Source organism: Mustela erminea, chromosome 7, assembly GCF_009829155.1.
Source record: "Mustela erminea isolate mMusErm1 chromosome 7, mMusErm1.Pri, whole genome shotgun sequence".
Taxonomy (NCBI): Eukaryota; Metazoa; Chordata; class Mammalia; order Carnivora; family Mustelidae; genus Mustela; species Mustela erminea.
In genome coordinates, this window is record NC_045620.1 from 51,343,365 (window position 1) to 51,369,846 (window position 26,482).

The 26,482-nt window shown below is 41.5% G+C and overlaps 1 protein-coding gene and 1 non-coding gene across 6 annotated transcripts in view; one reads left to right on the forward strand and one right to left on the reverse strand.

Annotated features, from left to right (window-relative positions):
* Window positions 1-228: 228 nt before the first annotated feature.
* The window catches only part of NINL (ninein like), a 157,209-nt gene continuing 130,955 nt past the window's right edge, over window positions 229-26,482 (forward strand). For 4 of the 5 annotated variants that reach the window (XM_032351598.1, XM_032351600.1, XM_032351597.1 and 1 more), the window contains exons 1-2: window positions 335-431; window positions 13,621-13,624. The gene's annotated coding sequence lies outside the window, so the exon portion shown is untranslated. Of the gene's footprint in view, window positions 432-13,620; window positions 13,625-26,482 lie in introns of all 5 variants that reach the window. The other variant, XM_032351599.1, reaches the window with a different exon arrangement.
* LOC116596677 lies at window positions 11,561-11,621 on the reverse strand. Its single transcript, XR_004288259.1, has one exon. It is a non-coding gene; the product is annotated as a small nucleolar RNA SNORD104 (small nucleolar RNA).

Sequence of the window (26,482 nt, forward strand, 5' to 3'; positions counted from 1 at the left end):
GCGTCTTCCGGTTCCTTCAACTGCGAATTTGGGGTATTACTACCTGGCTTGCGTCCTCGGGTTGTTCCCAGAAAATGATGCTGGAGTAAGCGCTGTGAACGGCCAAACTCCATTAAGGGCGCGTCGCCGATGTCCCAGGACCCGCCAGGGAGGCTCCGTGCCCAGGCTCGCCACTCCCCTGCCCTCACGCCCCTCCGGCCCTGCGACCTCACGCCCCGCCCACCCGGCCCGCCCTCTTGGGTTGGGCCAGCGGCGCGGGGCGCCGGGAGGACGAGGAGGCGGTGCCTGGAGGCTGCTGGAGCGCCGCGTCGGGGCCTCCAGACACAAAGAGCTGCCAGCGGGACGAGCCCTCGGATCCCTGCGCGAGCTAGCCCCGTCAGCTCGCGCCCCTGTGCCCCGCGCGGGGGAGACCAGAGGCGGCCACCGCCCAGGTGAGCGGGGCTGGGGCGGGGCTGCGGGGCCCGCCCCTCCGCCGCACGTGCGACAGGCCCGGGAGCGCGCCCGTGGTGAGGGCCGCTGGAGAGGAAGGCGCGCGGTCTCCGGGGCTGCGCCCTAGGCAGTCGGCGGGTGGGGACGAGGGGGTCCGGGGCCCTGCGACCGTGGGCGCGGCGGGATCGTGGGGCGAACCCCGTGACACAACCAGCCCTCGCCTCGGCGCCCGGGACAGGCCCCTGCACGGGATCTGTGCATCTTTAGCATCCGGGTACGGGACTCCAGGTTCGGTCAGCCTGACGTGTTGGCCGCCTTTTTTTCCGTCACCCCGGAAGACAGGAAGGGGGTCTCGGGGGCGGGAGGTCCCTTTAAAAGAACGTGTCCCGCGGGAATCTAGCAGCTCCACCAAACCTTTGAAAACCAGGTTCTGCAGTCGCTGCCGTTCCTGCAGCGTGCGCGATCCTCGCAAGCAGTTTGCCGCTTTCCGGCCCGCCACTTTGCTATCCATTCCGTGGTTGTTCTGTAAAAGGCTGAATAGTAGTGACTGTAACTGGACCTAAGATTTGGGCTTACCTGAGTCCTTGGCTTCAAGTACAAATTAAGAATTCAGGCTCAAGGCCAGAGATGTGGTTAATCACAAGCAAGAGGCCAAAACTTTGGGTCAGATTCTACCCGGAACTATTTGGAGGGCTGCGGGAGCAGAAGACTTTCCTCCCCCGCCCCCCCCCCCCCCCATCCTTAGGGTAACCTTGAGGCTCCTGGTAAGACTTTTGCCAACAAAGGATTTTTTTTTTTTAAAGATTTTATTTATTTATTTGACAGACAGAGTTCACAAGTAGGCAGAGAAGCCGGCGCGGGGTGGGGGGGCCGGGAAGCAGGCTCCCTCCTGAGCAGAGAGCCCGATGTGGAGCTTGATCCCAGATCCCACGACTATGGGATCATGACCTGAGCTGAAGGCAGAGGCTTAGCTCACTGAGTCACCCAGGTGCCCCCACCAAAGGATTTTTAATGTTGCTTTCTGTAAACCCAGGAATGGAGGAATCTTTTTGGATGGTGTTCTGTGTTGATGAAAGTTAGAGCATGTAGCTGGCACTGCCTGTACTCCTCTGTCTCTCTCAACCCTGGATTGTCCTTCCTTAAACTTCCAGATGTAGTGGCTTCTTGTTTCTCAAAGACTGTACATAGTCTCCCTTGAGTTGAAATCATTTGTTTCTCAAATAAACAAACACCCTCTAGGTAATTCTAATGCACTCAAGTTTGAGAAACGCTGGCATATGCTAGCTTTTGTGCATTGACTTAGTTTGTATTTCTTTTTTTTTTTTTTTTTTTACCAAAGATTTTATTTATTTATTTGAGAGAGAGAGACAGAGATAGTGAGAGGGATTAGAAGGGGAGAGGAGAGGGAGAAGCAGGCTCCCTGCTGAGTAGGGAGCCTGATGCCCTGATGCGGGGCTCATCCCAGGACCTTGGGATCATGGCCTGGGCTGAAGGCAGACGCTTAACCAACCGACCAACCCAGGTGCCCCAACTTATTTTGTATTTCATGAGAGGAAACCAGCAGATATTTTTATGATGACACACAGGCTTATAAGCCAGTTATTTTATCTTGGGATCTATATTGTTTAATAAGTTAAAATTTTGGTGTGCTGGAGTTTGTCAAAATGGACATCATTTGTTCTTGTTAAAAGATCTGAAGGGAAATCATTCTTCACATTGCCTAGTTTGTTTTGTCACCAAGAGACCAGGGCTCCATTTCTGAAAACCAGCATAGCCAGCACACAAGCCATGCAGAGGGCCCAAGGGACATACTCTACCTGTGTGGTGAGCCACACAAGCCCTCCAGTGACCAGGTACCTAAAGCCTGCCCTCCCACAGGCCTCATGCACCCTGCCTCCATGGAGCAGCAGCAGGGAAGTGTGGAGTCTATCACAGACCAAGGTGGGGTAGGCCCCCTTCCAGCTGGTGACTGGTTCAATGGCCCAGAAGCCAATGATGCAGAGGCCACTGGGTGTGTTCCTCCTCATTCTTAAAGAGTCACAGAAGCCACCCTCCCTCTTCCTCCATATGTGAGACAGCTACCATCAACATGACAATGTGTGGAAAAGGGGCAGGCTGGGCCCCCATATACTAGTTCAACTACTGGAAAAACCCATCCTGAAGTATTATACTTTCCTTCCAGACTTCCCTACCTGTTTAAGCCAAGACTGAGTTGTGTTTTCCATCCTCGTTAGCTAAAAATATCCCTACTGATGGACATCCACAAATGTTAAATTCATAACTGAAAAGTTAAAAAAAAATCAAACTAGACAATGTGAAGAATGATTTCCCTTCAGATCTTTTAACAAGAACAAATGATGTCCATTTTGACAAACTCCAGCACACCAAAATTTTAACTTATTAAACAATATAGATCCCAAGATAAAATAACTGGCTTATAAGCCTGTGTGTCATCATAAAAATATCTGCTGGTTTCCTCTCATGAAATACAAAATAAGTTGGGGCACCTGGGTTGGTCGGTTGGTTAAGCGTCTGCCTTCAGCCCAGGCCATGATCCCAAGGTCCTGGGATGAGCCCCGCATCAGGGCATCAGGCTCCCTACTCAGCAGGGAGCCTGCTTCTCCCTCTCCTCTCCCCTTCTAATCCCTCTCACTATCTCTGTCTCTCTCTCTCAAATAAATAAATAAAATCTTTGGTAAAAAAAAAAATACAAACTAAGTCAATGCACAAAAGCTAGCATATGCCAGCGTTTCTCAAACTTGAGTGCATTAGAATTACCTAGAGGGTGTTTGTTTATTTGAGAAACAAATGATTTCAACTCAAGGGAGACTATGTACAGTCTTTGAGAAACAAGAAGCCACTACATCTGGAAGTTTAAGGAAGGACAATCCAGGGTTGAGAGAGACAGAGGAGTACAGGCAGTGCCAGCTACATGCTCTAACTTTCATCAACACAGAACACCATCCAAAAAGATTCCTCCATTCCTGGGTTTACAGAAAGCAACATTAATTATTATTATTGTTATTAATTATTCTTATTTTTTTAATTTTTTGAACTTTAAAATATTTTTGGTAGCTGTTTTTAAAGCATGCTCTCACTGTATACCAGGCTCTGTTCTCTGCTTTCGGTAAATTCTTCCATGTGGTGCTCATAGGACCTGAGCCAGGGCATGCTCTTGTTCCCCATCCCAAAGATGGGGTTATGCTCAGATCCCATGGTACCAGGATCTGGACAGGCTCTCTGCAGATTTTTTGCCTCCTAGCACATGGGATTTGCAACTATGTGTCACTGCCTCAGTGACTAGATGATTTCTGTACATGAAAAAGAAAGAGTTTTTAATGCTGTTAAAAAGCTGTGACTTACACAATCTGTCTCGATGTGTGAAGTGAGTGAGAGGTAAGGGAATTGGCAACTCAAATTACGTATGTAAGCAGTAGTTGTGCTTTGCACTAGTAGGCATCATGTGTGTCCGTGCCCAAGGGAATAACGTTAAAAAGATGAGTCTTATGTTGGGTTTGGGGCTGTAGCCGCCACCAGCCACTCTATGGTCCTGCTAGGGCAACCTCCTAGGAGTGCCATTCACACCGGGGGCCTGTGGGGTCTCCCTTAGGGTCACTGATGGCATCAGACCATGAACATAAGAACCAGCATCAACTAATGTAATTAAACAGTCACTGATTTGGGGCTTAGTTTAAGGACACCGGAATTTCACTAAAAAGTTATACATTATTTAAAAATCAACAGAGTGGTCTGCTCAGTCAGATTTTGACAGCAGGTTGCCATGCCCCAGTGCAAGCTCCAGGTATCCAGAATGCCTTTACCTGCCCTGGCTGTCCTCAGGTGGCTTGAGGAGGGAGCAGCTAGGACTGCCAGTCCAAGTAGCCTCCAGACTTTTGGCTATGTTCATAAACATGGACAAAACTGGGCAAGAGTGGGCAGTACCACCCGGTCCCCAGCTGGGGAGAGACTACAGAACAGATGAGCCTCCTCCTTGCATACCCAGGGGCTGTGTGTCCCCATGAGGATGGGGTAAAAACAGAGTTTATCATCCCTTTGATAACAGGGAGGGTAGTGACTTCTGCCCCAGGGAAACCCAATTCCCAAGGGCTGACTGTACCCCAGCCAGTTAGCTTCCTGGGTTCGGGTGACTTGCTTTGTGGTCTGACTTCAGCAAGGTCACTGCTCCCCAAAGACGTAAATGAAGAGAAATAATAGTGAGTTTGCCTCCTCAGTTGGCGAGAAATATAGATGCCCAGTTTCTAAACCCTACGATCTATAGTGGCCTATTCTCACAGCCAGTAGCACTCCTCAGAAAACTGGTTCAAATAGGATGTTTGCAGGGGTCCTGCCTAACTCCAGCTTAGCCAGGTCTGCTCTGTGGCAGAGTGCTTAAAAGTAAGCTGTTCTTGACCCATTTTAAGTTCTTTTTCAATTTTTATTATTTCACATTGTTCACATAAAGTAAGACTTTGTTGTTTGTAGATTTTACTTCTGAAAATTCTCATAATTCAGGGCTCCTGGGTGGTTCAGTCATTTGAATATCTGATTCTTAATTTTGGCTCAGGTTATGATCTCAGGGTCCTGGGATCAAACACGGAGTTGGACTTCTATGCTCCACAGAGTCTGCTTGAAATTCTCTCTCCCTCTGACCTGGTCTATCCCCAATCCCTGCTCATGTACATGCTCTAAGTTAATAAATTAAATATTTAAAAAAAATTTTAAAAATCTTTTCTCTTAAAGATTTTGTATATTCATTTGAGAGAGAGAGAGAGAACAAGCAGTGTGGAAGGGCAGAGGGAGAAGGAGACTCCCCACCCAGCAGAGGGGCTTGATCCCAGAACCCTGAGATCATGAGCTGAGCCAAAGGCAGATGCTTAACAGACTGAGCCACCCAGGTGCCCCTAGGTAAATAAAATCTTTTTAAAAATTCTCATAATTCACATTCTTATAAAGGGTAATTGCTCTGCTGTGGATGCCATCCTAACCAAGTGACCAAAGTTAAGGTCACCTGTAAAGAGACATCACTGTGCCTCCTTGATGAGAGGTATGGAGAAGGAAACAACATTACCCTGGGGTATCCCCACCATAACCTGACTCTGTGGAGACATCAGATGAACTCCCATTTGTGTGATGTTCTACAGAGTTACTGACTGGCCTCTGTACTTCAAACATTTTCAAGGTCAAGAAACACAAAGAGGAGGAGCTATTCTAGTTGAAAGAGGACTAAAGGGACCCGACACCTGAATACACTCCTGGACCCTGGCATGGAGCCAGGAAGGGGCAGATGAGCTATAAAGGACATTATTAGGACAATGGACAAAATTTGAATGAGTGGGACGCCTGGGTGGCTCAGTTGGTTGGACGACTGCCTTCGGCTCAGGTCATGATCCCGGAGTCCCGGGATCGAGTCCCGCATCGGGCTCCCAGCTCCACGGGGAGTCTGCTTCTCTCTCTGACCTTCTCCTCGCTCATGTTCTCTCTCACTGTCTCTCTCTCAAATAAATAAATAAAATCTTAAAAAAAAAAAAATTTGAATGAGTGGTGAAATAGACAATAGTATTATATCAGTGTCACATTTCCTGAGTTTGATCATTCTATTGTCACGTGTCCTTGAGTTTGCTAAGTGCATACTGAGATATTTAGAGATAGGAGGGCACAAAGTATGAAACAATCTGAGAGAATGAAGAAGGGTGGGGAAAGAAAATGATAAAATGAGCATGATAAATGGGGCAAAGTGAAAACAACTGGTGAAGCTCTCTGGGTAAAGGGTATTTGGGAATTCTTTGTACTGTTTTTGCAACTTTCCTATAAACTTGAAATTATTTTAGAATAAAAAGTTACAAAAACAGATGTCTACTCTGTATTCACTACAATCTAAATACCTTACTTTTTTTTTTCATGTTACAATGTCTCTGAATTTGGGATGCATCATGTAATCCATGCTGTTTTAGTATTGTGTCAGATTTTGACAGCAGTTTTTCTTTTTTAGTCATTGGTTTTAGAATCAGTGGCATCGTAGATCTGGTGAACTGTGATATTTCCTCTGGCTTTGTTGTCTGAAGAGGTGGGAAAAAAGAAGACAGTCCTTCCAGTCATTTTAGCATTTTCCTTCCCTAATGCTTCATAGCAGACCAGACATCCAGCTGCCTTTGCTCATTCTGCCTCGGTGCCTTCTAGATTTCAGACTCCGTGCATTCCAGCTGAATTTCTGTCTTCACCTCCAGCACTCCAGACTACTCTTCCTTTGTATTTGCTGTCTCAGGGAGCAGAAACCTAATTTTTAGCCAGTGATGGCCTGGGAATGACCCCATGGGAAGAGTATAGGGAAGAGAGATGGGTTGGGGTCACCTGGGTGGCTCAGTGGGTTAAGCCTCTGCCTTCAGCTCAGGTCGTGATCTCACGGTCCTGGGATTGAGCCCCACATCGGGCTCTCTGCTCAGCGGGGAGCCTGCTTCCTTCTCTCTCTCTGCCTGCCCCTCTGCCTACTCTCTCTGTGTCAAATAAATAAAATCTTAAAAAAAAAAAAAAAGAAAGAAAAAGAGATGGGTTGGTGTGAGGCTCTCAACCAGTCTGCCTCAGGACAGGTACTAGTTTTAGTGCTGCCCATTTCTTGAAGTGTCTTTGGGCTCTGAATGTCTGTGCCTTGTTTTCCACATTTGGTAAGTGAGAATGGCTTCCCAAGTCTATTAAGATGGTGGATGAGGGGTGCTTGGGTGGGTCAGTCATCGAGCATCAGCCTTCAGCTCCGGTCATGATCGAGCCCCGCATCAGGCTCCTTGCTCAGTAGGAAACCTGCTTCTCCTTCTCCCTCTCTGCCTGCTTGTGTTTCCTTCCGTTGTCTCTCTCTCTGTCTCTGTCAAATAAATAAATAAATAAAATCTGAAAAAAAAAAAAAAGATAATGGATGAGACAACTTAAGGTGCAATACAACTCTGAAATTCTATGACTAAATGGGAGAGATGGGGCGCCTGGGTGGCTCAGTGGGTTAAAGCCTCTGCCTTCGGCTCAGGTCATGGTCTCAGAGTCCTGGGATCGAGCCCCGCATCTGGCTTTCTGCTCAGCAGGGAGCCTGCTTCCTCCTCTCTCTCTGCCTGCCTCTCTGCCTACCTGTGATCTTGTGATTTCTCTGTCAAATAAATAAATAAAATCTTAAAAAAAATAAAATGGGAGAGATTTTTAAAAAGACTCTTACACTATAATTTTTCAAAGAGCTCAACTCTGAGCTCATAGGTCATAGGTCAGTGAAGGACAGGTGTGTGGCTGGACTCCTGCTTCTTGACTCTCAGCACTTGCTCCCAGATTTCTTTCCTGTTCTGAGTCCACCTCTGGGGTGAGTCAAGGTGGGATTGATTTGTATATTGGATGATCAACAGGGACTGCTGGGCATAGGTGCATTTCATAGAACTTGCAGTAGCCTGGTGCTCCTGAGCTCCTCTCTGCACTGGGGCCATCAGGCACTGCAGTGTTGGAAACTTCTGTGGCAGAGCACCAAGTCTCATTAGCTCTTGAGCCCCTTGTGTGTCAGCCTTGGAAAGGGCTCCATTTCATGTTATTTTGCATCAGCCCAGGATCACAACATTTTATTTTAGTGTATTTTGTTTGGCATGGACTTCGCAACTGCAATAGTGAAATACCGTGACTTCCCCAGGGCTTGGTTTCTTAAACTGCTGTGTTTCATTCACATTGAAGATGATTAGTTCTTGACAATTCTGAATCTGCATTATGGCCACTGAGTTGTTGCTGTTGACACTGACCTTCACAGCAGTCTCATTCTTTAGAAGTAGAAACCCAAAATCTTCAACCCACTGTTGGATTCTGTGGACTTTTAAGTATGTGTAGAGAACAGAGAAGATCAGTATTTACCTTTAGCTCTTAATTGGACATTTGGAATTTCAGATATGAAAGTTGGGACAATAATGAGGGGAGACTATCATGGTTTTCTAAATAAATCTTATTGGTTGCATTATTTTATTCTCTTATATTGTTTATAGCCAACACGAAACAAAGATTACATCCTGGTAATATAGTGGGAAGATACCTCACTGTTTTATAGCAGATGAATAGAAATGAATTGGGATATTGATTGTCTGGTTTGGGGGACTATCAAGTTAGTGTTCTTTCCTTATAATTAGGTTTACTAATACAAATTCTTATAGAACATTAGGTTTGGTTTAAAGCTAGAAGAGACATTGCCCCATATATTATGGATTTCAGAGTCCTGACTTATGCTTGGAAAAACTTTCTTATTCAAAACCACTTTGTATGTTTGGATATTATTAGTAGTCATGAGGCAGGATGTAAAAGTTGGTAGTTCTGTGGAGTTAGATCTCAATATGTGTTCATTTACTAGCTCTGTGACTTTGAGCAAATACTTAACCTCTCTGTGCTTTGATATCCTCACTGTTTTTTGAAAGTTATTTTTATTATTAACATACAATATATTATTTGTTTCAAGGTTACAGGTCTGTGATTCATCAATTTTACACAGTTCACAGTGCTCATGAAAACACATACCCTCCCCAGTGTCCACCAGCCAGCCACTTTATCCCTCCCATCCCCTTCTGCTCCAGCAACCCTCAGTTTCCTGAGATTAAGAGTCTGTTATGGTTTTTAAATAACATGGAGGACATAGGGAGATGGAGAGGAGAAGGGAGTTGAGGGAAATTGGAAGAGGGAGATGAACCGTGAGAGACTATGGACTCTGAAAAACAACCTGAGGGTTTTGAAGGGGTGGGGGGTGGGAGGTTGGGGGAGCCAGGTTGTGGGTATTAGAGAGGGCACGTATTGCATGGAGCACTGGGTGTGGTGCATAAACAATGAATTCTGTTATGTTGAAAAGAAATTAAAAAAAAAAAAGTCTGTTATGGTTTGTCTCCCTCTCTGGTTTGTCTTGTTTCATTTTCTCCTCTCTTCCTGTCTTGTTTCCCAAATTCCACATATCAATGAGACCACGTGATAATTGTCTTTCTCTGACTGACTTATTTTGCTTAGCATAATACCCTCCAGTTCCATCCATGTCATTGCAAATGGCAAGATTTCATTTCTTTCTTGGGCTGCATCATATTCCATTATGTATATATCTTAATTATCCATTCATGTCGATGGACATCTGGGCTCTTTCCCTAGTTTGGCTATTGTAGACATTGCTGCTATAAACATTGGGGTACATGTGCCTCTTCGGATCAATACATTTGTATCTTTGGGGTAATTACCCAGTAGTGCAATTGTTGGGTCATAGGGTAGCTCTTGCAAATGGCAAGATTTCTTTATTTGTTGGGGGCTGTATAATATTCCATTGCATATATATCTTCTTTATCCATTCATATGTTGTTGGACATCTGGGCTCTTTCCATAGTTTGGCTATTGTGGACATTGCTGCTATAAACATTGGAGTGCAGGTGCCCCTTCAAATCACTGTTTGTAACCTTTGTATAAATACCTAGTAGTACAATTACTGGGTTGTAGGGTAGCTCTATTTTCAACTTTTTGAGGAACCTCCATACTGTTTTCTAGAGTGGCTGCATCAGCTTGCATTCCCAACAGTGTAGGAGGGTTCCCCTTTCTCCGCATCCTCGCCAGCATCTGTTGTTTTCCTGACTTGTTCATTTTAGCCATTCTAAATGGTGTGAGGTGATACCTCAGTGTGGTTTTGATTTGTACTTCCCTGATGCCAAGTGATGTGGAGCACTTTTTCATGTCTGTTGTGTCCGTTGGCCATTTGGATGCCTTATTTCCAGAAATGTCTGTTCATGTCTTCTACCCATTTCTTGATTGGATTATTTGTTCTTTGGGTGTTGAGTTTGATAAGTTCTTTATAGATATTTTGATACTAGCCCTTTATCTGATAGGTCATTTACAAATATCTTCTCCTATTCTGCCGTTGTCTTTTGGTTTTGTTGACTGTTTCCTTTGCTGTGCAGAAGCATTTTATCTGGATGAAGTCTTAATGGTTCATTTTTGCCTTGATTCCCTTGCCTTTGGTAATGTGTCTAGGAAAAGTGGCTGTGGCTGAGGTCGAAGAGGTTGCTGCCTGTGTTTTCCTCAAGGATTTTGATGGATTCCTGTCTCACATTAACACCTTTTTTTTTTTTAAATTTATTTGACAGACAGAGATCACAAGTAGGCAGAGAGAGGAAGGGAAGCAGGCTCCCTGCTGAGCAGAGAGCCCGATGCGGGGCTCGATTCCAGGACCCTGGGACCATGACCTGAGCCGAAGGCAGAGGCTTTAACCCACTGAACCACCCAGGCGCCCCTCACATTAACGCCTTTTATCCATGTTGAGTCTATTTTCGTGCGTGGTTTAAGGAAATGGTCCAATTTCACTCTTCTGCATGGCTGTCCAATTTTCCTAACACCTTTTGTTGAAGAGACTTTTTTCCATTAGATATTCTTTCCAGCTTTGTCAAAGATTAGTTGACCATAGTGTTGAGGGTCACCGTCTGGGCTCTCTAGTCTGTTCCATTGATCTATATGCCTTGATGATCACAGATTTGTAACAGAGCTTGAAGTCCGGAAATTGTGATGCCACCAGCCTTAGTTTTCTTTTTCAACATTTTTCTGGCTATTTGGGGTCTTTTCTGGTTCCATCAATATCCTAACCTTTAATATTGGGATACCAGTGGTGTCCCTTCACAGGGCTAATAAATTCTTAAGTACTTAGGAATGTGCCCATTGAATGATGAGTTCAAAAAATATGAGTTTTCTTTTATCAAAAGATTATTTGGCAAAAGCAAGCAACCTACTGAGGGGTCAGAGGTTAGAGACCTCTTTCCTGTGGCTCTGACTATGCAAGACTTACACAGCTGGAAGTAGAGTGTTAAGAAAATCTCCTAGTGCCTTTTTTATTTTTCTCCCTCAACCTTTAAAGGTCACTTGACTGAAATAAAAATAAACAGCAACAGTGGTCCCACAAAAAGAAGTGTCATGATGGCAAAATATGCAAATACTTCAAAAAATAATAAATTAGGTCCTTAAAGGAAAAGAATGTATTAACCAAGACCTTGTTATCCTCCAGGTTCTGTGCTCATTTCCTGTAGTGTGTATTTTGTGCAGTTGAAACGGGAGCATGTGCTAGATTTCTGCATTGTTCTACTACTTTCAGGTGGTTGGTTTTTTTCTTCCCTTCTTCTTCACCCCCGACATCACTGGTGTCAGCAGTCTGACACATGCTTTGATTGGGATGTCATCTCTGCCATAATTTCAGGTTGGTTTTTTTTTAACAGACAAGTGGTTGTTTTGATGGAGTTTACAGTTTGTCTGTTGACAAATACAATGGTGTTGAGGTGTTTGCTTTTGTTAGGCTTTTGATTTTGTTCTGAGCAATTAGAGACTTCCAATGAGCATTCTATGAAGAATTCCAGTCTTCCTGTTTTCTTTCTCTGTGGATATAAAATGTATGCACCTTCCTTCTTTCTTGTAGTCCTGCCAGCTGCTTACCACTGCCCACTCACATTGCTGGTGGGTGAGTGTGCTGTGGGATTGCTGATCAGAACTTCCTCACTGGCTTCTCTGTGAGGGAGGGTGCAGGAGGGTCAGCCCTCGACCCTAGTGTGCCAGATAGATGGAATCAGGTTACCTATGCCCTGGTGTGAAAAACTCTTAAGTTGTTCTAATTTGGGTTTCTTCACTGTGCAAGACTGTGCCTATTCAGTGTTTGATATTTTTTTATAATGAAGAGCAAGATTGTGCCCTTAGGTAATCAGCCTCTTTTCCTGATTCTCTTGATGACATAGTTCTACCCAGAGAATGCTGAAGCAAGCAGCAGCATGCTCCCTGTGCTCACCTCCTGGTCTGTATTTGCTAATAATATGTGAACAAGGAGGTTTCACAGTAAAATGCAAGGAATAAGCCACTCGCTCAGTTTCTCAAACATTGTAGAAAAGAAAAAAAAAGTTGGTATTCATATGAATTCTCTTCTAGAATTTCTAGCATTTGATAGAGAACCAAATACTCCACCTAGTGAACTGGTAAAGCTCTGAGTGGTTCTGTGACCAGTAATAATACTTCTCAAATGCTTAGTGTTGGGGGAGCTCCCACTCTTGGATGTGAGTTGCACAACAGCTTTCAGGAAAAAAGAGTTGGCCTTGCCTGCCTCCCTGCTTGCCCTTGTGCCAGTGCTCTTCTTTTACTTCAAAGAGAAAACTCAGTGCCTGCTTGTTTCTCTTGAGATCTATCTTCACCCACATCTCCCCTCTCCTTCACAGTGGCCTCCCAGGAGGAGGTGGTGACATACCTCCTCCATTTGACAGAGGCTGCTGCTGGGGGATGGGAGGGAGATTGCAGCTTCAAAGACCAGCATTCCACACCATTGCTGCTCAGATGGGAGTGAGGTTGAGACCTTTTGGGAAGTTAGTGATCACAGGCCCTCAGAGGTAAACTGAAATTATTTTGTTCAGTAAAACTAGGTATAAATGCCTTAGCATTTATAAATCTGCAGCGGGGTAATTAACTCAAATTCAATATATGTTTTATTCTGTTTTTTGATTCCAAGACAGCAGCTAGACTTTGGTGTTCCCTTGCCTTCAGGGGGCTTTATGTTATAGGGCTGAAGGCAGAAGTTTCTGGAAAATGATCTCCCGCCCCTTAAAAAATTGCATAGGCTTAAATTGACGTGTGTGTGTGTGTGTGTGTGTGTGTGTGTGTGTGTGTGTGTGTCGGGGGGATTCTGAGAGTTGAAACACACATATAGATTTTTTTTTTTTAAAGATTTTATTTATTTATTTGACACAGAGAGATTACAAGTAGGCAGAGAGGCAGGCAGAGAGAGAGAGGAGGAAGCAGACTCCCTGCTGAGCAGAGAGCTCGATGTGGGACTCGATCCCAGGACCCTGAGATCATGACCTGAGCCGAAGGCAGCGGCTTAACCCACTGAGCCACCCAGGCGCCCGAAACACACATATAGATTTGTAACTGTCTCAACAGTGAGAATACAGAACAGTTCATCACCAAAAAAACACCCTTGGGGCTCCTGGGTGGCTCAGTGGGTTAAGCCTCTGCCTTCAGCTCAGGTCATGATCTCAGGGTCCTGGGATCGAGCCCCGCATCGGGCTCTCTGCTTGGCAGGGAGCCTGCTTTCCCCCCCCCCCCTCTCTCTCTCTCTGCCTACCTCTCTACCTACTTGCGATCTCTGTCTGTCAAATAAATAAATAAAATCTTTAAAACAAACAAACAAACAAAACACCCTTGTGACAGCTTGGTAGTCCTAAATCTTGCCACCCCTTTGCTCACCCTGTATTTCTGCCTTTTCTAGAATGTCGTATCAGTGAAATCTTAGAGCATGTAACCTTTCCAAACTGGTGCCTTTTTCTCAGTATTTGTGTTGCTGCTTCTATTAACAATTTGTTCCTTTTATTGATGAGTAGCATTCAAGGTGAGGATAGATGTTAATCCATTCACCACTTGGAGGATATTAAGCTGTTTTCCAGTTTTTGACATTGTGACTACAGCTGCTATAAACATTTGTCATACAGGTTTTGTGTGAAGATGATTTTGCTTTTTCTAGGGTAGGTACCAAGATATGGGTTTGCTGAGTCTTACAGTAGGTCTCTGTTTAATTTGGAACTGCTTTCTTTCCAGAGTGGCTTTACCATTTTGCATTTCTAGCAACAATGTATTAGAGTTTAATTTGTTCTCCTTGCCAGTTCCTGCTATTGGAACTTCTAAAAAATTTTAATGTTAGCTATTCTAATAGACCTGTAGCAGGTATCTCATTACAGTTTTAATTTACATTTCCCTAGTGGTGAATGATGTTGAACATCTTTTCATGTGCTTATTTTCATCTGTATATTTTCTTTGGAAATATGTGAGTACTAGGGTTTTGCAAGTGTTTTTTTTTTTTTTTAATTCAGTTGTTTTCTAACTGTTCAGTTTTTTTCCCCTAACTGTTCAGTTTTTTTTTTTTTTTTTTTTTTTTTTAAAGATTTTATTTATTTATTTGACAGAGAGAGATCACAGGTAGGAAGAGAGGCAGGCACAGAGAGAGAGGAGGAAGCAGGCTCCCTGCTGAGCAGAGAGCCCGACGCGGGACTCGATCCCAGGACCCTGAGATCATGACCCGAGCCGAAGGCAGCGGCTTAACCCACTGAGCCACCCATAGTTCTTTATATATTCTCTATGCAAAACCTTTCAGGGATATGTGGTTTGCAAAGATTTCTTCACAGTTTGTGGCTTGTCTTTTCATTCTGACCAACGCCTTTCATAAAACAAAAAGTTTTAATTTTGCTGAAATCAATGTGCCTGTATAGATTTTATATCGTATATCAGTATATCAATGTGCCTTGTATAGATTTGACTTTTTGTCTTATGTTAAAAAGTCCAGGCCATAGATTTCCACCTATGTTTTCTTCTAAAAGTGCTGTACTTTTACATTTTATGTTTTTAGTGTTGATAAATTTTAAGTTAGGGACGCCTTAGTGGCTCAGTGATGAAGCATCTGCCTTCTGCTTAGGTCATGATCTCGGAGTCCTGGGAGCCGCTTCTCCCTATTCCTCTGCCCTTTCCCCCAACTTGTGCTTACCTACAGACATGCACTTACGTTCTCTCAAATAAATAAATCTTTTAAAAAAATTTTTTAATTAAAAAGATTTTTTAATTTTAATTTTAAAATTTTTTAATTAAAATTTTTTTAATTAAAAATTTTTTAAGAGATTTTATTTATTTATTTGACAGAGAGAAAGATCCCAAGTAGGTAGAGAGGCAAACAGAGAGAGGGGGAAGCAGGCTCCCTGCTGAGCAGAGAGCCCTATGCAGGGCTCGTTCCCAGGATCCTGAGATTATGACCTGAGCCAAAGGCAGAGGCTTAACCCACTGAGCCACCCAGGTGCCCCAAAAATTAAAAAAAAAAATTTTATTTAAGTTTGTACTAGGTATGAGGTTTACATCAAGGGTTTTATTTTTTTTTCCCTTTTGCATGTGGATCGTTCCAACACCATTTATTGAAAAAACTATTCTTACTCGATCAAATTTTTTGGCAGTTTTGTCAAAGATTAAATGACGTATTTGGGAGTCTGTTAGTGAAGTCTCTAGAATCTGTTTCATTGACATATGTGTGTGTATGTTTATCCCTTCCCCAATTCCACACTGTCTTGATAATAGAGCTTTAAAATAACTCTTCTTTTTTTCTTTTTTTTAACCTAAATTCATTTAGTCATATATCGTCATTAGTTTCAAATGTAGAGGTCATTTATTCATCAGTTGCGTATAACACCTAGTGCTCATCGTATCACATGCCCTCCTTAATGCCCATCATCCAATTACCTCATCCCTGCAACCAGCTCTCCTCCAGCAACCCTCAGTTTGTTTCCCATAGTTAAGAGTCTCTCATGGTTTGTTTCCTTCTCTGATTTCTTCCCATTCAGTTTTTCCTCCTTTCCCCAACAGTCATCTGCCCTTTTTCTTATATTCCACATATGAGTGAAACTGTATGATAATTGTCTTTCTCTGACTTATTTTGCTTTGCATAATACCCTCCAGGTCCATCCATGTTGTTGTAAATGGCAAGATTTCATCCTTTTTTAAAAAAGATTTCATCCTTTTTGATGGCCAAGTAATATTCCATCATATATATCTCCCACATCTTTATCCATTCATCTGTCGAGGGCCATCTGGGCTCTTTCCATTTTTTTGGCTATTGTGGACATTGCTGCTATAAACATTGGGGTGCAGATGCCTCTTCAGATCACTACATTTGTATCTTTGGGGCAAATACCTAGTAGTACATTTGCTGGGTCATAGGGTAGATCTATTTTTTTTTTTAAAGATTTTATTTATTTATTTGACAGAGAGAGATCACAAGTAGGCAGAGAGGCAGGCAGAGAGAGAGGAGGAAGCAGGCTCCCTGCTGAGCAGAGAGCCCGATGCGGGACTAGATCCCAGGACCCTGAGATCATGACCTGAGCCGAAGGCAGCGGCTTAACCCACTGAGCCACCCAGGCGCCCCAGGGTAGATCTATTTTTAACTTCTTGAGGAAACTCCGTAGTGTTTTCCAGAGTAACTGTACCAGTTTGCATTCCCACCAACAGTGTAAGAGGATTCCCCTTTCTCCTTGTCTTTGCTGAAACTTATTGTGTCCTGACTTGTTAATTTGAGCCATTCTGACTGGTGTGAGGTGGTATCATTTTGTGGTTTTGATTTGTATTTCCCTGATGCCAAGTGATGGGGAGCACGTTTTCATTTGTATGTATTCTTTGGAGAACTGTTTATGTCCTCCGCCCAGTTCTTAACTCGATTCTTTGTTTTTTGAGTCTTGAGCTTGATAAGTTCTTTATAGATCTTGCATACTAGCCTTAATGTAAGTCTTAAAAATAGGTAATATGGATTCTCCAGTTTTATTCCTTTTTTACTGGAATACTTTTGGCTATTCCTTTCCATGTGCATTTTCATCTGCTTGTCTATGTCACTTCTGCTGGGATTTCTGTTGGAATTATGTTAAATCTATAGGTTAGTTTGAGTAGAATTGGAAACTATATTGCATCTTCCAATTTAAAAAAATGGTATGTCTCTCTATTTACTTAGATTTTCTTTGATTTCTTTTAATGGTTTTGTGTTTTGTGTTTCAGCATACAAATCTGCACATTTTGTTAGAATTATATTTAAGTATACACCTTTTTTGCAAAAATGTTGTAAATAATATTGTTTCATAAATTTCAGTTTCAAGTCCACAAATATGATTGATTTTTGTATGCTGACCTTGTATTCTGTGGTTTTGCTAAACTTAATTTTATCAGTTTGAGTAGATTTTTTGGGTAGATTTTTGGGGATTTTTTTACATAGACATCATGTCATCTGCATATAAGAAGTTTTATTTCTTCCTTTCCAGTTTGTATGACTTTTATATTCTCCTTCATCACACTGACTAGGACTTCCAGTATGATGTTGAACAGAAGGGGTGGGACTGGGTATCCTTCCCTTGTTCCTAGTCTTGCTGAGAAAACATTCAGTGTTTCACTATTAAGTATGATGTTGGTTGTGGGCTTTGTGTAGATGCTCTTTAACAGCTTAAGGAAGTTCTATTCATAGTTTGCTGAGAAGTTTTATCATGAATGGATGTTGAATTTTTTTTCAAAAAATTTGGTGTGAACTTTTTTTTTTTTTAAGATTTTATTTATTTGACAGAGACTGCAAGAGAGGGAACACAAGCAGAGGGGAGCTGGAGAGGGAGAAGCAGGCTCCCCGCAGAGTAGGAAGCCCAATCATGCAATGATGTGATGATGCGATGATGTGGGGCTAGATCCCAGAACGCTGGGATTATGGATGGCCTGAGCCGAAGGCAGATGCTTAATGACTGAGCCACCCAGGCGCCCTGGTGTAAACTTTCTATTCAAGTGTAATTAATATAGTTTCAGGTTTACAGTATAATTCAGCAGTTCTATACATTTATTGGTGCTTGTGGAGATAAGTACAATCTTCGTTTGTTTTTGTTTTTTGTTTATTTTTGTTGTTTTTTTTTTAATTGCAGTGTCATTAACAGTGTTAGTATGTAGGGTAATATTAGTTTCAGGTGTACAATAATCAGCAATTCTATATGTTACTCAGTGCCCATTGGATAAGTATATTCTTAATCCCCTTAATGTAAGTCTTGCAGCACCTCATTTGGATGTGGCTGGAGTCTTGGAAGATTGAGTACCCTACATTCTCCTACAAATGGACTTTGAGAGCTTTTTTTGGAGGTTCTAGTAGAGGAGCACAGCCAGTTATATATCCTTGACCAAAGAATGGTCCTCCTAAATTGGGATGGTGGTCCTCTTTGATCCCACGTGCAGCTTGGGAAGGGACACACATGTAGTGGTAAGGGAGGAAGGAGACTGCCACCCAGCCAGTCAGACCAGCTCATTCAAACCTGGCAATCCAACGGGATGACAGATAATGTAGCCTGATCGCCCCCATGTATTTTTTGGAATATTTTAAGTTATAAATTCAATTTCTTTTAATAGTTATAGGGTTATTATTTAGATTATCAATTTGGTATTGGAAAATTTTTTATACTTTGTGATTTTTAAGGAATTGGCTCATTTCATCTAGGTTGCTGAACTTACTTGTTCATAGTCTTACTTTTTTGTCTTTTCAATATCTACAGAACCTCTAAAGATACTCTCTTTTGTTCCTAATGGCAGTTTGTGTCTTCTTTCTTTTGTTTCTTCTGTTAGTCTTGTTGGAGGTTTATCAATCAGCTCTAACAAACATCAGCTTTGAGTTTCACTGATTTTTTTCTCTATTTTGTGCCTCAATTTCATTGATTTCTTCTCTTATTTTCATTCTTCCGCTTGTTTAAGTTCATTCTGCTCTTTTTTCTAGTTTTTGTAGTGGAAGCTTCAAAAAGAAGCTTGAGGAACTTTAATTCTATTAATAGTTTGAGAGTTTTTATCATGAATGGATAGTTGAATTTTTTTTCTGATTTTTAGCATGAACTTTTCTAATACAAGTTATGTAGTGTTATAGCTTTTTCTCTGAGAGCTACTTTAGCTACATTGCACAGGTTTTTATAGGCTGCACTTTCATTTCCATTCAATTTAGTATATTTAAAAACTTCCCATGAGATGTCCTCTCTTTGACCAGTGGATTATTAAGAAGTACGTTGTTTGATTTCCAAGTGTTTAGAGATTTTACTCTTTTCTTTCTGTTACTGACTTCCAGCTTAGAAGAAGGTGTATTATGCTGGTGTCTTTTTTGATGGTGTTATGTCAGGGCGCTGTTCTGTTCAACTCTAGCTGTAATGATTTTCTGCTTGCTGGAGGTGTTGGTTACTGATAGAAGGGTGTTGACGTGTCCACCTGTAAGAGTGGATGTGTCTTTTTCTCCTGGCAGTTCTATCAGATTTTGCCTCTTGTGTCTGGATACTCTGTGGTTAGGTTCATACACTCAAGGATTGTTATGTTACCTTGGAGAACTGTCCCCTTTATCATGGCATAATGTCCTTGATAATTTTCCTTGTTTTAAAATCAATATAGCTACTCCAGCTTTTTAAAAAAAATTTTATTTAAATGCAATTTAGTTAACATATGCTATATTATTAGTTTCAGCAGTAAAATTTAGTGATTCATCAGTTACATATAACATTTGTGCTCATTGCATCATGTGTCCTTAACACCCATCAATCACCCAGTTACCCCACCCCACCCATCTTCCCTCCAGCAACCCTCAGTTTGTTTTCTGTAGTTAAGAGTCTCTGATGGTTTGCCTCCCTCTCTGATTTTATCTTATTTTATTTTTCCTTGCCTTCCTCTTTGTTCATCTGTTTTGTTTTTTAAATTCCACATATGAGTAAAATCATCTGGTATTTATTTTTCTTTCACTGACTTAATTTGCTTAGCATAATACACTCCAGTTCCATCTACGTCATTGCAAATGGCAATATTTCATTTTTTGATGGCTGGGTAGTATTCCATTGTATATATACACCACCACATTTTAAAAATTTATTCATCTGTTGATGGACATCTGGGCTCTTTCCATAGTTTGGCTATTTTTGACATTGCTCTTATAAACTCTGGGGTGCAGGTGTCCCTTCAAATCATTATGTTTGTATCCTTTGGATAAATACCCAGTAGTAAAATTAATGGGTCAGAGGGTAGCTCTGTTTTTAACTTTTGAAGAACTTCTGTACTGTTTTCCAGAGTGGCTGCACCAGTTGCATTCCAACCCACAGTGTAAGAGGGTTCCCCTTTCTCCGCAGCTTTCTTTTGATTAACATTAGCATGGGATAGTTTCCTTTCTCTCTTTTAACCTATGTGTGCCTTTATATTTAAAGCAGGTCTCTTATAGACAAAATATAGTTGGGTGTTGGGGTCCCTGGCTGGCTCAGTTGGTAGAGCCTGTGACTCTTGATCTCAGGTTCATGAATTCAAGCCCCACATTGGGTGTGGAGCATACTTAAAATAAATACATAAACACACACACACACACACAGAGTTGGGTCTTACTTTTCTATCCACACTGAGAGCCTCTGTCTTTTGATTAGTGTATTTAGACCATTCATATTAAAAGTGATCATTGATATAGTTGATCAATAAGTAACATATTTGTAACTGTTCATTGCATTTATTCTTTGTTTTCTTTTTTTCTTTTAAGATTTTATTTATTGGGTGCCTGGGTGGCTCAGTGGGTTAAGCCGCTGCCTTCGGCTCAGGTTGTGATCTCAGGGTCCTGGGATCGAGTCCCGCATCGGGCTCTCTGCTCAGCAGGGAGCCTGCTTCCCTCTCTCTCTCTCTGCCTGCCTCTCCATCTACTTGTGATTTCTCTCTGTCAAATAAATAAAATCTTAAAAAAAAAAGATTTTATTTATTTATTTGAGGAAGAGAGAGAGAGAATAGAGAGGAGCAGAGGGAAAAGGGCAAGAAGAATCCATGCTGAGCTCAGAGCCCGATGTGGGGCTGGATCCCAAGACCCTGAGATCATGACCTGAGCTGAAATCAGGAGTCAGATGCTCAACTGACTAAGCCACCCAGGCATTGCTCTTTTTTTTTTAAATAAAGATTTTATTTTTAACTAATCTCTACACCCAGTGTGGGACTCAAACTTACAACCCTGAAATCAAGAGTCACATGCTCTTACCAACTGAATGAGTCTGGCACCCCTTCTTTGTTTCCTTTAATTTTTTCTGCCTTTTTTTTCTGCCTTCTCTGATTTTAATCAAGCATTTTATGTGATTCTGTTTTCTCTCTTCTCATAGCATATCAACTCTTTTGAAAAAAAAAAAAATTAATGGTTGCTCTAGAGTTTGCAATATACAGTTACAACTACAGTTGACCCTTGAACAATGCTGGGGATTAAGGGCCTGCCCCACAGCAGTCAAAACTACATGTAACTTTGGACTTCCCCAAAACTTAATAGTCTTCTATTGATTGGACAGCTTACCTATAACAAACAATTGACCAAAAATTTTTTTTAAACATTTTATTTATTTATTTGACAGAGAATGATCACAAGTAGGCAGAGAGGCAGGCAGAGAGAGAGGAGGAAGCAGGCTCTCCACGGAGCAGAGAGCCCTATGCGGGGCTCGATCCTAGGACCCTGGGATCATGACCTGAGCCGAAGGCAGAGGCTTTAACCCACTGAGCCACCCAGGCGCCCCGACTAAAATATTTTTTATGTAATATATGTTGTATACTGCATTCCTACAACAAAATAAGCTAGAGAAAAGAAAATGTTATTAAGACAATCATAAGGATGAGAGTACACATTTACAGTACTGTATTTATTGAAAAAAATCTGTGTATAAGTAGATCTATGCAGTTCAAAGGTATGTTGTCCAAGATTCATTTGTAATCTGTGTCTTCTTTTAGATAGCACCATACCATTTTACAGATAGTGAAGGTATCTCAGGACAGAATATTCCCAATTCCTCTGTCTCATTCCTTATAACATTGGTGTCATTTATTTCACTTATCCATAAGCTATAATTACCCAGTACGTTGGTGCTGTTTTGAGTTTGAACAGTTATCTATTAAATTAGTTAAGAATAAGAAGAAAGATTTTATTTACTTTTATTTATTCTTGCTTGCTTGGTTTCAGAGAAGTTGGATGTAATTCTTTACTTTTCTTCTCTATAGTGTTAAGGAACAAAAATCCAGTTGAGTGTACTAGAAGATAGACTTGGCTCTATTAAGCAACTCCTGAATTTAGGCAGCATCCCATCTAGCAAGTAGAGGGGAGCTCATAGGAGCTGTACAAAATTGAAGGTTTTTAATAGAAGAAGGGTGGGGCAAGAAAGCTGCTAGCAGAAGAAAAGAAAGGATTGTTTCGGGCAAAGTCACCTTGCTTTAGGGAAAATGCAGGGGTAAGGTGAATTACCTCATCTTCCTTTGGGGGCTGCTAAGGGACAGATTGCCTTGCCGGTGCCCGTCAGAAAATTCCAACCTGTTAAGACTTCATTTCTGGGGCAGGTTGAAAGTATAATTAAGTTAGGCATTAAAACCCCGTTTGGTAACTTGGCTCAAATGCTGCCATTTTAGATGTGTGGTTTCTTTTTAGCAGTAGGTAAGGTATTTCCTCCCCTGGCTTTTTTTCATGATTTGTCTTTGGTTTCCTGTAGTTTGATATGTATAGGTGGAGGGTTTTGGGGGTATTTATCCTGGTTAATGTTCTCTGAGCCTCCTGGATATGTGGTTTGGTGTCTACCATGAACTTTGGAAAATTCTCACCTATTAATACATCAAATGTTCCTTCTCTTTTCTGTGTTTCTTCCTCTCTTATTCCATTTATGCATATGTTTCAGTGTGCTGGTGAGTGGGTCAAGGGCAGTCTTCATTTCTTTTATAGTATTTTGATTTTGGGGATCTTCTTTTGATTCTTTGCGTTTTCGTCTCTCTACTTATATTACCTTTGTCTTTGTGGGTTGTTCACTCTTCTCTGTTAGAGCTACTAGCATATTTTTTAAAAAGATTTTATTTATTTGAGAGAGAGAGAGAGAAAGAGAGAGCGAACATGGGGAGGTTGGTTAGAGGGAGAAGCAGACTCCCTGCTGAGCAGGGAGCCTGATGTTGGACTCGATCCTGGGACTCCAGGATCATGACCTGAGCTGAAGGCAGTCACTTAACCGAGTCACCCAGTTGCCCAGAGCTCTTGGCATATTAGTCATAGTTATTTAATTTATTTTTTTTAAAGATTTTATTTATTATTTGAAAGAGAGAGATCGCAAGTAGGCATAGAGGCAGGCAGAAAGAGAGCGGGAAGCAGGCTCCCTGCTGAGCAGAGCCTGGTGCGGGGCTTAATTCCAGGATCCTGAGATCATGACCTGAACCAAAGGCAGAGGCCTAACCCACTGAGCCACCCAGGTGTCCCTGGTCATAGTTATTTTAAACGCCCAGTCTGATCATTGTGAAATCTTTTCCATATTTGAGTTGAGTTCATGTTTGCTTTGTCTCTTCAGACATTAGTACACCCTATATATATATATTTTTAAGATTTATTTATTTGAGAGAGAGAAAGTGAGGGGAGGGTCAGAAGGAGAGGGAGAGACTTTAGCAGATTCCATACCAAGCATGGAGCTGGACATGGGGCTTGATCTCAAGACCCTGAGATCACAACCTGAGCCCAAACCGAGTTGGGTGCTTAATCAACTGCTCCGGCCAGTGGCCCCACGTCTTGTAATTTTTTTGTTGACTGTGGCACTTGACACATGAGGTAATAAAAACTAAAGTAAATAGACCTTTAGTGTGAGGTTTTGTTATCTGGGTAGGACTTAGACTGTGTTTGATGTTTGCTGTAGTTGTAGATATCAGAGGGTTCAGATTCTTCAAGTGTCCTTTTTTTGTCTCTCTACTATCTTTAGGTTTCCCCAGAAATTCCATCAGAAATTGAGTCTTTATCTTACGTCTCTCATTTGTAAATAGCTGCTGTTACATTGGAGCCCTGTGGATGTTGTGAGCTGTTGGGCATGGAAGGCATTCTGCAGTCCTGTCAGGGCTCAAGTTTTTGTGGGACTGAGGCCCTTGAGTGTGCCTTTGATAAGACCTTCTCAGCCTTTACTTTTTTTGTTTTGTTTTGTTTTTCCTCTCTATTGTGAGACATGAGGGCTAGGGGAGGCCCCATTTGTCAGTCTTCCCCCAGGTGAGATAAAGTTTTGATAAAGTACTTTTCCTTGCTAGAGGGCCTTTGGTATGGGCTGGTTTTCAAGATGGTTAACTTTTCTCAAGGTGCATTTCATAATGATTAGTTTTAATCTCACCTCTGCCCAAAGCCCGAGGGAATTTTTCCTTGCAGTCTACACCATGAGAAACTGGTGGGGCTCCTGGAGTAAAATCTCATGAAAGCGTGTTCCTTCCCCTTTCCTCAAGACTGGGTCCATGTGTTTTAAACTCCACTTTCCACAGTTGGCCTCCAGCAGTTGTCAGTTACTGTTTATGCACTCAACCAGTCAAGGGCTCTGGAGGGTTCTGTTCCAGCAAAGCTGTGGTTCTCTGTTTTCCTGGGTCTGAGTTTCTGGTTTTTGGGTAGCAGTTTTCCCTGTAACCTCATTCTGGTGGATCTAGAACAGCCTGTTGATTTTCATTTTGTTCAGCCTTTTCTCTTGTGTGGAGGACTAGTACTATTTATGTGTTGGAACTGGTATTAGTTTCATCAGTTTTAGCTTTGTGGGTTTTTTTGGCCCATTTTTATGTATATAGTAGCCCCCTGTTATCTGCAGGGGATATGTTCCAAGACCCTCAGTGAATGCCTGAACCTGGATTGAACTGAACCCTATATGTACTGTTTTTTTCCTTTACATACATGTATACCTATGTTAAAGCTTAACTTACAAACTAGGCACAATAAGAGACCAATAACATTAATAACAAAATAGAGCATTTATAACAATATACTGTCATCAAAGTTATGTGAATATTGTCTCTTTTTCTCAAAATGTTTTACTCAACTGTACTTATGCTTCTTGTGATGATGTGAGAAGAAAAAATGCCTACATGAGGAGATGAAATGAAGTGAATGAAATAGGCATTTTGATATAGTGTTATTGTGCTGTGGACCTTCTTACCACAGGTCAGAAGGATCATCTGTTTTCAGACCTTGACTGACGACCTGGAAAGTGAAACTGAATAAGGGAGAACTACTGTATTTACCTTTAGGATTGTTAGGTCTTTTTGGTGAAGGGACATTTGGAAATCATTATTTAACATTCTTCTTTATCTCTGGTAATTTTCCTTACTCCAAAGTGTACTTCTGATATTAATATAGTTACTCCAGATGAAAAAAATGCATTTTGAAATCATTATTGAATGTTCCTCTTTATTTCTGATAATTTTCCTTACTACAAAATCTATTTCTTCTGATAGTAGTCACTCCACCTGGAAAAAAAAATAGAATCCTTCTACTTACATTAGAAGTGGATTTTTTTTTTAACATTTCAGTCGTAATTTATTTCATATGACAACAGGAATTCATGTATTTACTAAGAGATGAGAAGTGGATTTCTTGTAGAGAGCATATTTAGGTTTTCTTAAAAAATTTTCAGTCTGATAGATCCTCTCTTTTTATCAGTGTGTTTAGAGTATTTACATTTAATGTAACTATTGTTATGTTTGGATTATTTCAATCATTTTGTTATTTATATTCTCTCTGCCCTCTGTGTGTGTGTGTGTGTCTCTGTTTACTGAGGTATAATTAACATATAACTGACACCTATGTTTTTATTTTTCTACCTTTCCTGGATTGCTTGAATGTTTTTTAGTATTCCATTTTAATCAGTCTATTGAGGTTTTTGACTATGTATCTCTGTGTAGTTGTTTTAGTAATTCTAGGGAGTTACACTATTCATATTCAACTTTTCTGTCTACTTAGAAATAAGATGCAGGGTGACTAGTGGGTCAGTCAGTTGAGCATCTGATTCTTGGTTTCAGCTCAGGTCATTATCTAGGGTCATGTAATTGAGCCCTGAGTCGGGCTCTGTGCATTGAGCATGTGAAGTCTGCTTGAGATTCTTTTCCTCTCCCTCTCCCAGTCTCTCCTTTGTCCTCTGTGCCTTCCCCACCTCATGTATAGACATATCTTTCTCTCTCTCTAAAATAAATAACATCTTTAAAAAAAAAAAAAAGAAAGAAAAGAAAGAAGATGCAGGGTGCCTGGGTGACTCAGTTGGTTATGTCCCACTCTTGATTTTGGCTCAAGTCATGATATCAGAGTTGTGAGATTGAGCCCTGCATTAGGCCCTGCACTGAGTGTGGAGTCTGCTTAAGATTCTCTCCCTGCCACTCCCTCTGCTCCTTTCCTGCTCTCTCTTCCTCTTAAAAAAAAAAAAAAAAAAAGAAGAAGAAGAAGAAGAAGAAGAAGAAGAAGAAGGAAGGAAGGGTGGATAAGTAGATAATGCCACTTCAAGTAGAACATAGAAACCATACTGTCACATAGGTTGCTTTACTTATGTGTTACATCTTTATCACACTGAAGATTGTTCAGTGTTATGTGTCATACCTGTTTTAGAGGGTTAAAGAGAAGAAAAAGTCTCTTATACTTACATAGCTATTTGACATTTCTATTGCTCCTATTTTATTTCTAAAATTTCCACTTTCCTCCTGGTATTATTTCCCTTCCATCAGAAGAATTTCCTTTAGCATTTCTTTTAGAACA